At 45.4% G+C, this 19,571-nt stretch overlaps 2 pseudogenes; both read right to left on the bottom strand.

Moving 5' to 3' along the window:
• Positions 1 to 7,285: 7,285 nt before the first annotated feature.
• Positions 7,286 to 14,974, bottom strand: LOC134855963 (large subunit ribosomal RNA; annotated as a pseudogene).
• Positions 14,975 to 15,287: 313 nt separating this feature from the next.
• LOC134855948 (5.8S ribosomal RNA) lies at positions 15,288 to 15,439 on the bottom strand (annotated as a pseudogene).
• Positions 15,440 to 19,571: the final 4,132 nt, after the last annotated feature.

Genomic DNA, 19,571 nt, shown 5'->3' with positions numbered 1-19,571 from the left:
AACTTTTGAACCACTGGTCGCACAGCTCCCATCTTTTTCATGCAGCTGACCATCAAGCATATCTAACTTCGCTAAAATTGAAAGTGAGATGTGCGAGCACTCCTTCAAGCTCAAACAAGCGTTTTACAGCCCTGAGACCCCCATTTTTCAGCTCAAAATAGGGGTCTTCCGCTTCGATCAGTCGCTCCTGCAGCTCAACCAAGGGTCGCGCAAGCTCATCTAAGGTGGTTCTAAGACCTATTTTTCACGAGGAAGCGAATGGGCCTATCCCGGAAGCTCTACGAGCAAGCTTTGTTAACTTTCAAGCCAACTGAAGCAACTTCGTCAGTTTTGGACCTCATTTTGTGCTTGTTTACGGCTCGGGTCATAACTTTTGAACCACTGGTCGCACAGCTCCCATCTTTTTCATGCAGCTGACCATCAAGCATATCTAACTTCGCTAAAATTGAAAGTGAGCTGTGCGAGCACTCCTTCAAGCTCAAACAAGCGTTTTAGAGCCCTGAGACCCCCATTTTTCAGCTCAAAATAGGGGTCTTCCGCTTCGATCAGTCGCTCCTGCAGCTCAACCAAGGGTCGCGCAAGCTCATCTAAGGTGGTTCTAAGACCTATTTTTCACGAGGAAGCGAATGGGCCTATCCCGGAAGCTCTACGAGCAAGCTTTGTTAACTTTCAAGCCAACTGAAGCAACTTCGTCAGTTTTTGACCTCATTTTGAGCTTGTTTACGGCTCGGGTCATAACTTTTGAACCACTGGTCGCACAGCTCCCATCTTTTTCATGCAGCTGACCATCAAGCATATCTAACTTCGCTAAAATTGAAAGGGAGCTGTGCGAGCACTCCTTCAAGCTCAAACAAGCGTTTTAGAGCCCTGAGACCCCCATTTTTCAGCTCAAAATAGGGGTCTTCCGCTTCGATCAGTCGCTCCTGCAGCTCAACCAAGGGTCGCGCAAGCTCATCTAAGGTGGTTCTAAGACCTATTTTTCACGAGGAAGCGAATGGGCCTATCCCGGAAGCTCTACGAGCAAGCTTTGTTAACTTTCAAGCCAACTGAAGCAACTTCGTCAGTTTTGGACCTCATTTTGAGCTTGTTTACGGCTCGGGTCATAACTTTTGAACCACTGGTCGCACAGCTCCCATCTTTTTCATGCAGCTGACCATCAAGCATATCTAACTTCGCTAAAATTGAAAGTGAGCTGTGCGAGCACTCCTTCAAGCTCAAACAAGCGTTTTAGAGCCCTGAGACCCCCATTTTTCAGCTCAAAATAGGGGTCTTCCGCTTCGATCAGTCGCTCCTGCAGCTCAACCAAGGGTCGCGCAAGCTCATCTAAGGTGGTTCTAAGACCTATTTTTCACGAGGAAGCGAATGGGCTTATCCCGGAAGCTCTACGAGCAAGCTTTGTTAACTTTCAAGCCAACTGAAGCAACTTCGTCAGTTTTGGACCTCATTTTGAGCTTGTTTACGGCTCGGGTCATAACTTTTGAACCACTGGTCGCACAGCTCCCATCTTTTTCATGCAGCTGACCATCAAGCATATCTAACTTCGCTAAAATTGAAAGGGAGCTGTGCGAGCACTCCTTCAAGCTCAAACAAGCGTTTTAGAGCCCTGAGACCCCCATTTTTCAGCTCAAAATAGGGGTCTTCCGCTTCGATCAGTCGCTCCTGCAGCTCAACCAAGGGTCGCGCAAGCTCATCTAAGGTGGTTCTAAGACCTATTTTTCACGAGGAAGCGAATGGGCCTATCCCGGAAGCTCTACGAGCAAGCTTTGTTAACTTTCAAGCCAACTGAAGCAACTTCGTCAGTTTTGGACCTCATTTTGAGCTTGTTTACGGCTCGGGTCATAACTTTTGAACCACTGGTCGCACAGCTCCCATCTTTTTCATGCAGCTGACCATCAAGCATATCTAACTTCGCTAAAATTGAAAGTGAGCTGTGCGAGCACTCCTTCAAGCTCAAACAAGCGTTTTAGAGCCCTGAGACCCCCATTTTTCAGCTCAAAATAGGGGTCTTCCGCTTCGATCAGTCGCTCCTGCAGCTCAACCAAGGGTCGCGCAAGCTCATCTAAGGTGGTTCTAAGACCTATTTTTCACGAGGAAGCGAATGGGCTTATCCCGGAAGCTCTACGAGCAAGCTTTGTTAACTTTCAAGCCAACTGAAGCAACTTCGTCAGTTTTGGACCTCATTTTGAGCTTGTTTACGGCTCGGGTCATAACTTTTGAACCACTGGTCGCACAGCTCCCATCTTTTTCATGCAGCTGACCATCAAGCATATCTAACTTCGCTTAAATTGAAAGTGAGCTGTGCGAGCACTCCTTCAAGCTCAAACAAGCGTTTTAGAGCCCTGAGACCCCCATTTTTCAGCTCAAAATAGGGGTCTTCCGCTTCGATCAGTCGCTCCTGCAGCTCAACCAAGGGTCGCGCAAGCTCATCTAAGGTGGTTCTAAGACCTATTTTTCACGAGGAAGCGAATGGGCTTATCCCGGAAGCTCTACGAGCAAGCTTTGTTAACTTTCAAGCCAACTGAAGCAACTTCGTCAGTTTTGGACCTCATTTTGAGCTTGTTTACGGCTCGGGTCATAACTTTTGAACCACTGGTCGCACAGCTCCCATCTTTTTCATGCAGCTGACCATCAAGCATATCTAACTTCGCTAAAATTGAAAGTGAGCTGTGCGAGCACTCCTTTAAGCTCAAACAAGCGTTTTAGAGCCCTGAGACCCCCATTTTTCAGCTCAAAATAGGGGTCTTCCGCTTCGATCAGTCGCTCCTGCAGCTCAACCAAGGGTCGCGCAAGCTCATCTAAGGTGGTTCTAAGACCTATTTTTCACGAGGAAGCGAATGGGCTTATCCCGGAAGCTCTACGAGCAAGCTTTGTTAACTTTCAAGCCAACTGAAGCAACTTCGTCAGTTTTGGACCTCATTTTGAGCTTGTTTACGGCTCGGGTCATAACTTTTGAACCACTGGTCGCACAGCTCCCATCTTTTTCATGCAGCTGACCATCAAGCATATCTAACTTCGCTAAAATTGAAAGTGAGCTGTGCGAGCACTCCTTCAAGCTCAAACAAGCGTTTTAGAGCCCTGAGACCCCCATTTTTCAGCTCAAAATAGGGGTCTTCCGCTTCGATCAGTCGCTCCTGCAGCTCAACCAAGGGTCGCGCAAGCTCATCTAAGGTGGTTCTAAGACCTATTTTTCACGAGGAAGCGAATGGGCTTATCCCGGAAGCTCTACGAGCAAGCTTTGTTAACTTTCAAGCCAACTGAAGCAACTTCGTCAGTTTTGGACCTCATTTTGAGCTTGTTTACGGCTCGGGTCATAACTTTTGAACCACTGGTCGCACAGCTCCCATCTTTTTCATGCAGCTGACCATCAAGCATATCTAGCTTCGCTAAAATTGAAAGTAAGCTGTGCGAGCACTCCTTCAAGCTCAAACAAGCGTTTTAGAGCCCTGAGACCCCCATTTTTCAGCTCAAAATAGGGGTCTTCCGCTTCGATCAGTCGCTCCTGCAGCTCAACCAAGGGTCGCGCAAGCTCATCTAAGGTGGTTCTAAGACCTATTTTTCACGAGGAAGCGAATGGGCTTATCCCAGAAGCTCTACGAGCAAGCTTTGTTAACTTTCAAGCCAACTGAAGCAACTTCGTCAGTTTTGGACCTCATTTTGAGCTTGTTTACGGCTCGGGTCATAACTTTTGAACCACTGGTCGCACAGCTCCCATCTTTTTCATGCAGCTGACCATCAAGCATATCTAACTTCGCTAAAATTGAAAGTGAGCTGTGCGAGCACTCCTTCAAGCTCAAACAAGCGTTTTAGAGCCCTGAGACCCCCATTTTTCAGCTCAAAATAGGGGTCTTCCGCTTCGATCAGTCGCTCCTGCAGCTCAACCAAGGGTCGCGCAAGCTCATCTAAGGTGGTTCTAAGACCTATTTTTCACGAGGAAGCGAATGGGCTTATCCCGGAAGCTCTACGAGCAAGCTTTGTTAACTTTCAAGCCAACTGAAGCAACTTCGTCAGTTTTGGACCTCATTTTGAGCTTGTTTACGGCTCGGGTCATAAATTTTGAACCACTGGTCGCACAGCTCCCATCTTTTTCATGCAGCTGACCATCAAGCATATCTAACTTCGCTAAAATTGAAAGTAAGCTGTGCGAGCACTCCTTCAAGCTCAAACAAGCGTTTTAGAGCCCTGAGACCCCCATTTTTCAGCTCAAAATAGGGGTCTTCCGCTTCGATCAGTCGCTCCTGCAGCTCAACCAAGGGTCGCGCAAGCTCATCTAAGGTGGTTCTAAGACCTATTTTTCACGAGGAAGCGAATGGGCTTATCCCGGAAGCTCTACGAGCAAGCTTTGTTAACTTTCAAGCCAACTGAAGCAACTTCGTCAGTTTTGGACCTCATTTTGAGCTTGTTTACGGCTCGGGTCATAACTTTTGAACCACTGGTCGCACAGCTCCCATCTTTTTCATGCAGCTGACCATCAAGCATATCTAACTTCGCTAAAATTAAAAGTGAGCTGTGCGAGCACTCCTTCAAGCTCAAACAAGCGTTTTAGAGCCCTGAGACCCCCATTTTTCAGCTCAAAATAGGGGTCTTCCGCTTCGATCAGTCGCTCCTGCAGCTCAACCAAGGGTCGCGCAAGCTCATCTAAGGTGGTTCTAAGACCTATTTTTCACGAGGAAGCGAATGGGCTTATCCCGGAAGCTCTACGAGCAAGCTTTGTTAACTTTCAAGCCAACTGAAGCAACTTCGTCAGTTTTGGACCTCATTTTGAGCTTGTTTACGGCTCGGGTCATAACTTTTGAACCACTGGTCGCACAGCTCCCATCTTTTTCATGCAGCTGACCATCAAGCATATCTAACTTCGCTTAAATTGAAAGTGAGCTGTGCGAGCACTCCTCCAAGCTCAAACAAGCGTTTTAGAGCCCTGAGACCCCCATTTTTCAGCTCAAAATAGGGGTCTTCCGCTTCGATCAGTCGCTCCTGCAGCTCAACCAAGGGTCGCGCAAGCTCATCTAAGGTGGTTCTAAGACCTATTTTTCACGAGGAAGCGAATGGGCTTATCCCGGAAGCTCTACGAGCAAGCTTTGTTAACTTTCAAGCCAACTGAAGCAACTTCGTCAGTTTTGGACCTCATTTTGAGCTTGTTTACGGCTCGGGTCATAACTTTTGAACCACTAGTCGCACAGCTCCCATCTTTTTCATGCAGCTGACCATCAAGCATATTGACAAAATTTGACTCCTAAATGAGTATTACTGGCACAAAAGAGTTAAAAAAAAAAAAAAAAAAAAAAAAAAAAAGCTAGGTGTAGTAACATTGTTACTGGTGCTTATTCAATCTTTTCTTCCTTCTCTCCACTGGTTCATCTCTTTAACACTGCCCAGCTTTTAGCTCGTGAAAGAGCTCAGACCGACTGCTACTGCTGATAGTTAACTCCTAAAGCAGTTCTTCTAGGTACTAGCGTTAGTTAGTACCTACTTGCTTTCTGATCGGTCAGTGTCTTTAATTGGAATGAAGACCAGGCAGAAGTAGGCCTCCGAGCATCCTGGTGCTCTCCCAGTTTCTGACGTTGGGACTTCGCTGAAATTCGTTTACTTGCTACTTAACCGTCTTTCGGCTATCTTTCGGGTACTTGCTACTTTTACTTGACCGTACATCGTCACCGCCTTGAGTCAAGCTAACTTACTTAACTTAACTAAGTTAACTTGACTGACTTGCTTGAGTCTAAGCAACTCTAATCAAGCCTTCTTTCGGGAATCTGACTCTCTCTTAATATGATGCACCACAGAGCAAGGTACTTTGACTGGGAGCCAATCCCCAGTCTCATGCTATCATGCACCACCGTCTCTCTTGCCATCATGGACTTTCTAAGGATCACCATGAAGGATCACCTTGAGTCAACCTAACTTGCATCAGGTTAACTCTCTTTAAACCATCTTTCGGGAATCTAAGGTGATCCATTACGGACTACCTTGAGCTAATCTAACCTTAGTTAGATCAACTCTAGATGGACCATCTTAGATGGACCATCTATCAAAGGATCACCAAGAAGGATCACCTTGAGTCAACCTAACTTGCATCAGGTTAACTCTCTTTAAACCATCTTTCGGGAATCTGAGGTGATCCATTAAGGACTACCTTGAGCTAATCTAACCTTAGTTAGATCAACTCTTAGATGGACCATCTTAGATGGACCATCTATCAAAGGATCACCAAGAAGGATCACCTTGAGTCAACCTAACTTGCATCAGGTCAATTCTCTTTAAACCATCTTTCGGGAATCTAAGGTGATCCATTAAGGACTACCTTGAGCTAATCTAACCTTAGTTAGATCAACTCTTAGATGGACCATCTTAGATGGACCATCTATCAAAGGATCACCAAGAAGGATCACCTTGAGTCAACCTAACTTGCATCAGGTCAACTCTCTTTAAACCATCTTTCGGGAATCTAAGGTGATCCATTAAGGACTACCTTGAGCTAATCTAACCTTAGTTAGATCAACTCTAGATGGACCATCTTAGATGGACCATCTATCAAAGGATCACCAAGAAGGATCACCTTGAGTCAACCTAACTTGCATCAGGTTAACTCTCTTTAAACCATCTTTCGGGAATCTGAGGTGATCCATTAAGGACTACCTTGAGCTAATCTAACCTTAGTTAGATCAACTCTTAGATGGACCATCTTAGATGGACCATCTATCAAAGGATCACCAAGAAGGATCACCTTGAGTCAACCTAACTTGCATCAGGTCAACTCTCTTTAAACCATCTTTCGGGAATCTAAGGTGATCCATTAAGGACTACCTTGAGCTAATCTAACCTTAGTTAGATCAACTCTAGATGGACCATCTTAGATGGACCATCTATCAAAGGATCACCAAGAAGGATCACCTTGAGTCAACCTAACTTGCATCAGGTCAACTCTCTTTAAACCATCTTTCGGGAATCTAAGGTGATCCATTAAGGACTACCTTGAGCTAATCTAACCTTAGTTAGATCAACTCTAGATGGACCATCTTAGATGGACCATCTATCAAAGGATCACCATTAAGGATCACCTTGAGTCAACCTAACTTGCATCAGGTTAACTCTCTTTAAACCATCTTTCGGGAATCTAAGGTGATCCATTAAGGACTACCTTGAGCTAATCTAACCTTAGTTAGATCAACTCTAGATGGACCATCTTAGATGGACCATCTATCAAAGGATCACCAAGAAGGATCACCTTGAGTCAACCTAACGTGCATCAGGTTAACTCTCTTTGCACCATCTTTCGGGGGTTTTGGGATAAATACATCCCTGCCTGAAGAACATTGCCTCAGCATCTCGTAGCGCAAGCTACTTGATCGCTTACAGCAAGTCCAGGCTTTCCCATCATCAATGGGGGATAGCTTTCCTATCTGACATCGGGGTCAACAGCATCAATATACTTGATACTGCCAAATTAAACCATTAAAGGCAATTTTCATGATGCAGATAGAGCAATTTAATCTATGCTTTAGGTCTGAGTCCTGACTTAGAGGCGTTCAGTCATAATCCATCAATTGTAGCTTCGCATCCGCCTTTTCAGGCAGACGCTGAAACCAGGGAATTGAACACACGGTTCCTCTCGTACTAAGTGTGATTACCCAAGCATAGATCAAATTCAGTAGCAGCCGAAGCCACCACTGGTTAGTTTCAATTCATCAACAGGGTAAAACTAACCTGTCTCACGACGGTCTAAACCCAGCTCACGTTCCCTGTTAGTGGGTGAACAATCCAACACTTTGCGAATTCTGCTTCGCAATGATAGGAAGAGCCGACATCGAAGGATCAAAAAGCGACGTCGCTATGAACGCTTGGCCGCCACAAGCCAGTTATCCCTGTGGTAAATAAGTTCCTCCCATCTGCACCCCAGCTGGTCAAGGCCAGGGGCAATGGTTCTGACTTTATCAAATCATTAGAACTGATTCAAACGAAATGAAAGTCACCACCGGGAACCCGTTCTACCTTTCCGAGGTAGCAGTGGTGGTCATGACGCTACAATCTGCACAATTTTGCCTCTTGATTGTACGCACCGGGGCAACGCCAACATGACTTGGCGGCTCGGGCATTGGCCTTGCTTTCACCCAGGAGTATCGGTGCTTCACATAACAGTGATTGATCATTGACTTTCTAACAGAGCACCGGTAGGAGCAGAGCGGACACTTTAGCACCTCATCACCCGTGCTAGTGTCTTGGTTTGATGCGAAGGATTGCCGACTCAGTTGCGGTGCTGAGACGGTCGATTCTGATGCGCTGATCAGTTTCACATGCGGGTGACAGTTTTGCATGTGCTTTGTCCAACCGCTGACATAGACATAAGTCTTGTTACAGTCGGACAGAGGGCAGTCGAATTTACCCTTTTTGGACCCCCCGTCGCTGGGCTGCTGGGGGATCTCTGCAGTTCTTTCAATTCCTTTAATAGTTTCAGATCTTTCAGTTCCTTTAGTTACAGTTCTTTCATTTCCTTTAGTTACAGTTCTTTCATTTCCTTTAGTTTCATTGTCACTACTAGCGGAGGTCTGGACCGAGGGTGAATGATTGTCTCTGAGATGCCTATACATCTCTTTTTTGCTATGAAACATTCTACCACAGTTTTCATTAGCACATTGAACTGTTTGCGTCCTCTTGCCGATAGCATTTGCTTTAAAATCCCCGCCGTCTGTGAACTTGAGTTTGGTAATCGGATTATGCAACCAGTTATCCTGGTCGCACTTGGTCTTGAGCCCATGGTTGTCAAGGTCAACCCTGAGCTGCCTGACCCAATCCTTTTGCCAAACTTTAGCACCTTCAAGCAGTTCATTCAAGCTATCGACCCCGATGTTTTTAAAGGAAGCATACAGTTGTACCCTTCTCCTGCATAGTTGGTGAGCGACTGGCGTTGTTTTTACTTTTTCATTCAGTTCCTTTAGTTTCATTTCATTTCTGGTTTCTAGCCTGAGACACATTCTTTTAGCGCGGTGTATAACCGCTTCTAATCTACCAAGATCTACGCATCTGATGACAAGGGTCTCTAAGCCGTATAGAAGGACAGGCTTTAGGAATGTCTCAATGAGGAGACCCTTGTTCCTTAGTGTCAGCCTTTTAGACACCAAGGCCGGTCTAAGACGTAACATTGCTATTCTTGTCTTAGAGATGCGAGCGCTTATAGCCTTTTCAGCGCTCCCATCAGATGCTATGATGCTGCCGAGGTACTCAAAGTGATTAACCTGTTCTACCTGTTCACTGAGTACATTGATAGGGACATTAGTATTGTCTTTGGTGTTAATTACAATACTTTTAGTTTTTTCGACAGATATTTCTAATTGAGCCAATCCAAAAGTTTTTGCCATCTCATTCAGCGACTTGGTAGCATTTGCCTGATTGTCAGAGATCAGAGCCAGATCATCAGCGTATGCAAAGTTTCTTTTCTCCCCACTGGTCTTACTTAGGAGGAAGTCAAAAAGGATGATAAACAACAGTGGGCCCAAAACGCACCCTTGCCTCACCCCTCGGTTAACTACAAAGGTGTTATCCTTATCAAGCTTGCCGATGGGTTTGGTGTGGAGCGCTTCAATCAAACTGATGATATCTCCTGGGATTCCAAAATCCCTTAGGGCAATAAACAGCACTTCCCTATCAATTGAATCAAAAGCCTTCTTCAGGTCGATGAAAGTCATACAAAGAGGTTGCTGGTTCTCAATCCTTCTTTGCAGCAAACATCTAATTGCCAAGATAGCTTGGCCCGTTGACCTGTGACTTCGGAACCCAAATTGATAAGGAGAGATCTTGGGCAGCTGTTTATTCACCCTATTTGCAATCACCTTTGCGAACACTTTGCCAACTTGGTCGAGAAGGAAAATGCTGCGGTAATTGTTCGGTTCTGCTCTACTTCCTTTCTTGAACAGATTGAGTACTACTGCGTCCCTCCAACTTTGGGGAACTTTCCCCGGATCAAGCCAGATATCAGTGAAAATTCTTGTGAGAGGCTTGAGAATATTCTTCTCGAGCAACTTAAGAAGGTCACTGGTGATCTGACTCTCACCGGGAGCCTTGCCCGTGTTAATTTCTCTCAAGGCTTGTAGTACCTCTGCTCCATTAGGAGGTCCACTATCCGCAACTGGAAGTGACCTTTCAACAAACTTTTTACTCGCCGGTCTGTTCGTGAACAGATTCTCATAATGCCTTTGAAACTTCACATTACTGACTTCACCTTTGCTCCTTCTCTCCAACCAACTCAAGCGAACACTCCTAAGAGTCTCTTTCAACACCTTAAACGCTTCACGCGTTTGTCCGAGGACGTGCTTGTCTTGAAATCCTTCCAGGCCACTCTCTAACATCTCATTTTGAGCAAACTTTCTCAGCTTGTTGCACTTCAAGTTTAGCCTTTTCCTTGCAGCAACCAATTCGTCAGTTCTGTTGTTTAGAACTTGACTGTGTACACTTCTCCTTTCTTTAAAAACCAAACGTTGTTCGGTAGTTAAATACTCAAAGAATGTACCTTCTTTTTCCTCAGGTTCCGGAACCGGTAACCTGGCATGGGCATTACACACTAACTCCTTAAGAGATCTATTGAAGCTCTCTATAGAGTCAGTGTGGGACAAGCGGTTATCTGATGTTAGGAACGAGCGAGCTTGGGCAGATTTCAGACAGGTATTGATTTTGAACCGCAGTCCAGGAGACTTCCTTTTTAAGCTTTTTCTGAGGAGGCATTCACTTTCAAACGACTTTTTGCCTGGTTCTTTCGGGGGTAAAATCACGCCTATAAGTTTAGCATGATCGGAGTGATGCCCGGTACTGCCTCCCCAACTGGCTCTCATATCTCTCCAGACCGTGTTCCGATCGGACAAGATATAATCGATGACTGCACCTGAGCCTCTGGGGTGACGCCACGTTATAAGCCTACTTAAAGGTTTCTTAAATAACGTGTTCACGATTTTTAAATCGTGTGTCGAACAAAACTCTAGCAATTTTTCACCGTTTGAGTTTGTTTCTTGGTCGGCAGACCAGGCATCAGCAAGGGGTCTCATTTCGGTCAATTGTTCCTTACTGATTCTCGCATTCAAATCACCAAGTATCAGAGTATGAGATCCAACTTTACGGCTGGGGATGCCGTCTTTCATTACTCTGAAGAGATCAGCGTAGAAACAATCGACCCGCTTTTCACCTTTCTCATCATCAGGGTTAGTGGGACTGTAACAAACGACTATTTTAAACCTTTCACCGTTGATGCGACTACTCAACCAGGCTACCATAACTCGATCACTTTGGCACCTATGCTTGGTTAGTTTCATTTTCAACGAATTGAAAATGAGAGCAACCCCGTTTCTACCTTTTCTCTCGGGGTCGCTCGCGCATATAATGGTGTAGTTTCTACCAAGATCTGAGACTCCGTCGCTATTTAAGCGGGTCTCGCATAAACCAAGGGCATCAAAATGCCGCTCGAGCATCAGCTGCTCTAACTCTCCTCCTTCAAACCCCCTAAGGGTCCTACAATTCCAATGTCCAAACTTCCACGGGTGCTGCCTAACCAAAACATTGTCTCGGGCCGGTCGCTCCTGTTTCCGATTGGTTTCTCTCAAAGGATTGAATGTAGGTAGAGTTTTTACAGGTATGGCTTACTGGACCGTATTACCCAACCTCTGTTATACACCGAGGAGGCGTTAACGGAATTCCTCACGGTTTTCCGCCAGCAGTTTAGTGTTGATACCAATGGTAGATATATCTTCCGGCTCCCGCCGAGGTGAGATCGTTGATTACCGCAGATTATGCACACTCCAACGAGCGCCTGCGAACGACTCAATCCTAACGCGAGGAGGCACTGCTTATGGGAGCCATCCCTGTGGTAACTTTTCTGACACCTCTTGCTTAAAGTCTTTAAACCGATTAATAAAAGGATCGATAGGCCATGCTTTCGCAGTCTGTAATCATACTGAAAATCTAGTTCAAGCTAACATTTGCCCTTTTGCTCTACGTGACGTTTCTGTCCCCACTGAGTTAGCCTTAGGACACCTGCGTTATCTTTTTACAGATGTACCGCCCCAGTCAAACTCCCGACCTGACCCTGTCTCCAGGGAGGTTTGCTTTAGCTACGCAAAGTAAACTTTGTGCAACTCATTAAAGCTTACGCTTTAATTAGGCCAATCCGTAGAAAGTACCTTTACTTTTTCACTGGATTAGTAAAGTGACACCGAAAGTAGTGGTATTTCACTGACGACAGCCGAAGCCATCTCCCACTTATTCTACACCTTTCGAGCCACTTCACAAAGTCAGACTAGAGTCAAGCTCAACAGGGTCTTCTTTCCCCACTGATTAGGCTTTGCCCGTTCCCAAAGCTGTGGTTTCGCTGGATGGTAGATAGGGACAGTAGGAATCTCGTTAATCCATTCATGCGCGTCACTAATTAGATGACGAGGCATTTGGCTATTGGGAAGATGGGGGAGGATAGTGTTCCTCAAGGTATTCCCCAAGCGTCATCTTTGCCAGGCACCGATATCACCGCGGCAATAACGGTGACTTATCGTTAGATCAAGGCACCCGCAGGCACCATGGGTACCCATCCCAGATAATACCCGCTCCAGGATGAGCACCTAAGCTCAACGACCAGCCGGCTGCAACGACCTTAAGAGAGTCATAGTTACTCCCGCCGTTTACCCGCGCTTATTTGAATTTCTTCACTTTGACATTCAGAGCACTGGGCAGAAATCACATTGCGTCAGAACCGTTTCACCAGCCATCGCAATGCTTTGTTTTAATTAAACAGTCGGATTCCCCTTGTCCAAACCAGTTCAGAGTTTGAACGTTTAATGTGCGACAGATTTGACCTAAAGCATATCCATCATCGATGCGCCAAACGCCAACAACTCCGAAGAGCCATCGTACGCTTTAGCATATCGAGACTTCAAGCTAAAGGCTTGTCACACCCATTCCTCAGAGCCAATCCTTCTTCCGAAGGTACGGATCAATTTTGCCGACTTCCCTTATCTACACTGTTCCAAGACCAGAGGCTTTTCACCTTGGGGACCTGATGCGGTAATTGGTACGATTCACTCTCCTGACATTAGCTGGGCCGAATTTTTACGTGCCACCAGGAACAATTGGGATGCTTCAAATGCTGAAACACTCTTTCATGGTTCGAGCCTTATCTCTGATTGATTCAATTCCAAGGTCTCTACTGCATGTTATAAAGAAAAGATAACTCTTCCCCAAGGTCCCAATGACTAAATTCGACTGAGATGACGTTGCCGTCGTAATGCCAAGAGAGTAAGTTCGGGAATTTTAACCCGATGCTCTTTCGAGACTCAGCAGTTTTCAAAAAACCACTATTCAAGACTTTGGCCTTAGCCTGTCTTTTAGAATCGACTAACTCATGTGCAAATGCTGTTCACATGAAAACCTTTCCCGCTTCAGTCCTCAAAGTTCTCATTTGAGTACTTGCTACTTCCACCAAGATCTGCTCCATTGGCCGCTTCGAGCATATACTCACGTATACACTTTTGCGCAACCAATGCGTCCTCCTACACATGAACATACTTTAAGACCAGTTCTAAACCAGTCTTAAGCATCCAGCCGAAGCCAGAATCTGATGTTCATGGTCAGGTATAGGCCACGAGCTCTAGTGCCATCCATTTTCAGGGCTGATTGATTCGGCAGGTGAGTTGTTACACATTCCTTAGCGGTTTTCAACTTCCATGACCACCGTCCTGCTGTCAATATCAATCAACACCTTTTGTGGTGACTCATGAGCAAGTAGTTAGGCGCCTTAACCCAACTTTTGGTTCATCCCACATCGCCGGTTCTGCTTACCAAAAGCGGCCCACAAAAAGCTCGCATTCAAAGTTCAAGTGCAATTAAGTCACAAGAACATCTCACCGATTTATAGTTTGAGAATAGGTGAAGGAAAAGTTTTCCCCCAGTCCTCTAATCATTCGCTTTAACCGATGAAATTGCACAGCGAAGATTTTTCAATCTTGCTTAAGCTTTTGCTATCCTGAGGGAAACTTCGGAGGAAACCAGCTACTAGATGGTTCGATTAGTCTTTCGCCCCTATGCTCAGGTCAGACGATCGATTTGCACGTCAGAACCGCTTCGGGCTTCCACCATGGTTTCCCGTGGCTTCACCCTGCCCAAGCATAGATCACCATCTTTCGGGTCGTGTGCTACTTGCTCTGGATCAGTCATGTTTTAGCAACATAACCGTCCGTGGTTGCGAGACATCGCTTTGACGCTCTCACCACAAAAGTTAATGCAACTCATAAAAGTTACACCGTTCACTTTCATTACGCGTGTACGCTTTCAAACAGCGACAGCACTTGCAAGCAACTCACACTCCTTGGTCCGTGTTTCAAGACGGGCTGTAGAGAGCATTGATTGGGATGTTAAGGTCAGACAGGCAAACAAAAGAGATAAAACTTTATCTCATTTAGTCAAGACACAACAAATTTGAAATCCGAAGAAAACAAATAGCTCGCATCTTTAACAATGATCACCAAAAGACTTTAACAACACTACCCGGTGGTCTAGAATCAAGTTCAAGACATTGGGCATGATAACGCTCACTCCAGTTCTCCTTCAACGGTTTCACGTACTTTTCACTCTCTCTTCAGAGTGCTTTTCAACTTTCCCTCACGGTACTTGTTTGCTATCGGTCTCGCTTTATAATTAGCTTTTGGAGAGACATATCTCCAGCTTCGAGTTGCACTTTCAAACAACTCTACTCATAGGAATGCGCCGTCGACAAGTTATAACAAGACTGTTACGGGATTTTTACCCTCTTTGATGCTATTTTCCAATAGACATCCAGTCAAGTCAACAAGCCAGGCAGCAAACCATACCGGACACCGAGGAGTGTTACCACTCCTCTTCCCGATGAGCTTTTCCCTGTTCATTCGCCATTACTAAGGGATTCTCGGTTGATTTCTTTTCCTCCCCTTACTGATATGCTTAAGTTCAGGGGGTTCTCTCGTCCAAATCAGGTTACGATTTAAAGGCACTCAAGCATCCATAAAACTACCGAAGTAGTAATGTGCAGGAGTTTATCACTCTAGCTTAGGCAAACTGAAGATCGAACACTGTTTAAACGCGCTCTCAATGCAATCACATGTATCACACCGGTACTACATCTGAACAGCTCTTTGATCAACAGAATACCCAAGTTTGAGCGACTTGATTTAAGTGTTCTAACCAATCCCGAAGGATCTCGTAGATACACCAGCAAAAGAACGGACCAATCCGAAGACAGATCGCTCTTACCCTCAGATTTCTCCAAAAGTAAGCGTTCAATCGATTTCAAATAACCCTGATTCGGACGCGATCAACAGCCGAAGCTGAGACCGCCTTTTGCGTTAGAGAGGTCAGTAAACAAATCTTGCGATTCTTACTGAATTAACACATATAGCTGTGCTCCTCCTCGTAAAGCGAGCCTAGTGATCCCCCGTTGAAGGTTGTTTTTCGACCATCTAGCACTGGTTTGATTTAGAACAAAGCCAACCGCAGTCGGACTTTGAGCTGTCTCGACCACCCTGTTTTTTTAGCATTTGGGCCTTCGCTTTCCTCAGTCTTTCTCTTACAACGGCAAACTGAAGATCGAACACTGTTTAAACGCGCTCTCAATGCAATCACATGTATCACACCGGTACTACATCTGAACAGCTCTTTGATCAACAGAATACCCAAGTTCGAGCGACTTGCTTAAGTGTTCTATCCAGTCCCTAAGGATCTGACAGATACACCAGTAAAAGAACCGGATCAATCCGAAGACTGATCACTCCTACGATCGGATTTCTCCAAAAGTAAGTGTTCACTCGATTAGAACAAAGCCAACCGCAGTCGGACTTTGAGCTGTCTGGACCACCCTGTTCTTAAGCATTTGGGCCTTCGCTTTCCTCAGTCTTTCTCTTACAACGGCAAACTGAAGATCGAACACTGTTTAAACGCGCTCTCAATGCAATCACATGTATCACACCGGTACTACATCTGAACAGCTCTTTGATCAACAGAATACCCAAGTTCGAGCGACTTGCTTAAGTGTTCTATCCAGTCCCTAAGGATCTGACAGATACACCAGTAAAAGAACCGGATCAATCCGAAGACTGATCACTCCTACGATCGGATTTCTCCAAAAGTAAGTGTTCACTCGATTAGAACAAAGCCAACCGCAGTCGGACTTTGAGCTGTCTGGACCACCCTGTTCTTAAGCATTTGGGCCTTCGCTTTCCTCAGTCTTTCTCTTACAACGGCAAACTGAAGATCGAACACTGTTTAAACGCGCTCTCAATGCAATCACATGTATCACACCGGTACTACATCTGAACAGCTCTTTGATCAACAGAATACCCAAGTTCGAGCGACTTGCTTAAGTGTTCTATCCAGTCCCTAAGGATCTGACAGATACACCAGTAAAAGAACCGGATCAATCCGAAGACTGATCACTCCTACGATCGGATTTCTCCAAAAGTAAGTGTTCACTCGATTAGAACAAAGCCAACCGCAGTCGGACTTTGAGCTGTCTGGACCACCCTGTTCTTAAGCATTTGGGCCTTCGCTTTCCTCAGTCTTTCTCTTACAACGGCAAACTGAAGATCGAACACTGTTTAAACGCGCTCTCAATGCAATCACATGTATCACACCGGTACTACATCTGAACAGCTCTTTGATCAACAGAATACCCAAGTTCGAGCGACTTGCTTAAGTGTTCTATCCAGTCCCTAAGGATCTGACAGATACACCAGTAAAAGAACCGGATCAATCCGAAGACTGATCACTCCTACGATCGGATTTCTCCAAAAGTAAGTGTTCACTCGATTAGAACAAAGCCAACCGCAGTCGGACTTTGAGCTGTCTGGACCACCCTGTTCTTAAGCATTTGGGCCTTCGCTTTCCTCAGTCTTTCTCTTACAACGGCAAACTGAAGATCGAACACTGTTTAAACGCGCTCTCAATGCAATCACATGTATCACACCGGTACTACATCTGAACAGCTCTTTGATCAACAGAATACCCAAGTTCGAGCGACTTGCTTAAGTGTTCTATCCAGTCCCTAAGGATCTGACAGATACACCAGTAAAAGAACCGGATCAATCCGAAGACTGATCACTCCTACGATCGGATTTCTCCAAAAGTAAGTGTTCACTCGATTAGAACAAAGCCAACCGCAGTCGGACTTTGAGCTGTCTGGACCACCCTGTTCTTAAGCATTTGGGCCTTCGCTTTCCTCAGTCTTTCTCTTACAACGGCAAACTGAAGATCGAACACTGTTTAAACGCGCTCTCAATGCAATCACATGTATCACACCGGTACTACATCTGAACAGCTCTTTGATCAACAGAATACCCAAGTTCGAGCGACTTGCTTAAGTGTTCTATCCAGTCCCTAAGGATCTGACAGATACACCAGTAAAAGAACCGGATCAATCCGAAGACTGATCACTCCTACGATCGGATTTCTCCAAAAGTAAGTGTTCACTCGATTAGAACAAAGCCAACCGCAGTCGGACTTTGAGCTGTCTGGACCACCCTGTTCTTAAGCATTTGGGCCTTCGCTTTCCTCAGTCTTTCTCTTACAACGGCAAACTGAAGATCGAACACTGTTTAAACGCGCTCTCAATGCAATCACATGTATCACACCGGTACTACATCTGAACAGCTCTTTGATCAACAGAATACCCAAGTTCGAGCGACTTGCTTAAGTGTTCTATCCAGTCCCTAAGGATCTGACAGATACACCAGTAAAAGAACCGGATCAATCCGAAGACTGATCACTCCTACGATCGGATTTCTCCAAAAGTAAGTGTTCACTCGATTAGAACAAAGCCAACCGCAGTCGGACTTTGAGCTGTCTGGACCACCCTGTTCTTAAGCATTTGGGCCTTCGCTTTCCTCAGTCTTTCTCTTACAACGGCAAACTGAAGATCGAACACTGTTTAAACGCGCTCTCAATGCAATCACATGTATCACACCGGTACTACATCTGAACAGCTCTTTGATCAACAGAATACCCAAGTTCGAGCGACTTGCTTAAGTGTTCTATCCAGTCCCTAAGGATCTGACAGATACACCAGTAAAAGAACCGGATCAATCTGAAGACTGATCACTCCTACGATCGGATTTCTCCAAAAGTAAGTGTTCACTCGATTAGAACAAAGCCAACCGCAGTCGGACTTTGAGCTGTCTGGACCACCCTGTTCTTAAGCATTTGGGCTCGGGTCATAACTTTTGAACCACTGGTCGCACAGCTCCCATCTTTTTCATGCAGCTGACCATCAAGCATATCTAACTTCGCTAAAATTGAAAGTGAGCTGTGCGAGCACTCCTTCAAGCTCAAACAAGCGTTTTAGAGCCCTGAGACCCCCATTTTTCAGCTCAAAATAGGGGTCTTCCGCTTCGATCAGTCGCTCCTGCAGCTCAACCAAGGGTCGCGCAAGCTCATCTAAGGTGGTTCTAAGACCTATTTTTCACGAGGAAGCGAATGGGCCTATCCCGGAAGCTCTACGAGCAAGCTTTGTTAACTTTCAAGCCAACTGAAGCAACTTCGTCAGTTTTGGACCTCATTTTGAGCTTGTTTACGGCTCGGGTCATAACTTTTGAACCACTGGTCGCACAGCTCCCATCTTTTTCATGCAGCTGACCATCAAGCATATCTAACTTCGCTAAAATTGAAAGTGAGCTGTGCGAGCACTCCTTCAAGCTCAAACAAGCGTTTTAGAGCCCTGAGACCCCCATTTTTCAGCTCAAAATAGGGGTCTTCCGCTTCGATCAGTCGCTCCTGCAGCTCAACCAAGGGTCGCGCAAGCTCATCTAAGGTGGTTCTAAGACCTATTTTTCACGAGGAAGCGAATGGGCCTATCCCGGAAGCTCTACGAGCAAGCTTTGTTAACTTTCAAGCCAACTGAAGCAACTTCGTCAGTTTTGGACCTCATTTTGAGCTTGTTTACGGCTCGGGTCATAACTTTTGAACCACTAGTCGCACAGCTCCCATCTTTTTCATGCAGCTGACCATCAAGCATATTGACAAAATTTGACTCCTAAATGAGTATTACTGGCACAAAAGAGTTAAAAAAAAAAAAAAAAAAAAAAAGCTAGGTGTAGTAACATTGTTACTGGTGCTTATTCAATCTTTTCTTCCTTCTCTTCACTGGTTCATATCTTTAACACTGCCCAGCTTTTAGCTCGTGAAAGAGCTCAGACCGACTGCTACTGCTGATAGTTAACTCCTAAAGCAGTTCTTCTAGGTACTAGCGTTAGTTAGTACCTACTTGCTTTCTGATCGGTCAGTGTCTTTAATTGGAATGAAGACCAGGCAGAAGTAGGCCTCCGAGCATCCTGGTGCTCTCCCAGTTTCTGACGTTGGGACTTCGCTGAAATTCGTTTACTTGCTACTTAACCGTCTTTCGGCTATCTTTCGGGAACTTGCTACTTTTACTTGACCGTACATCGTCACCGCCTTGAGTCAAGCTAACTTACTTAACTTAACTAAGTTAACTTGACTGACTTGCTTGAGTCTAAGCAACTCTAATCAAGCCTTCTTTCGGGAATCTGACTCTCTCTTAATATGATGCACCACAGAGCAAGGTACTTTGA

This window comes from Symsagittifera roscoffensis, unplaced genomic scaffold (genome assembly GCF_963678635.1).
Source record: "Symsagittifera roscoffensis unplaced genomic scaffold, txSymRosc1.1 SCAFFOLD_62, whole genome shotgun sequence".
NCBI classification, from domain to species: Eukaryota; Metazoa; Xenacoelomorpha; order Acoela; family Convolutidae; genus Symsagittifera; species Symsagittifera roscoffensis.
This window is presented reverse-complemented; position numbering and strand designations above follow the sequence as displayed.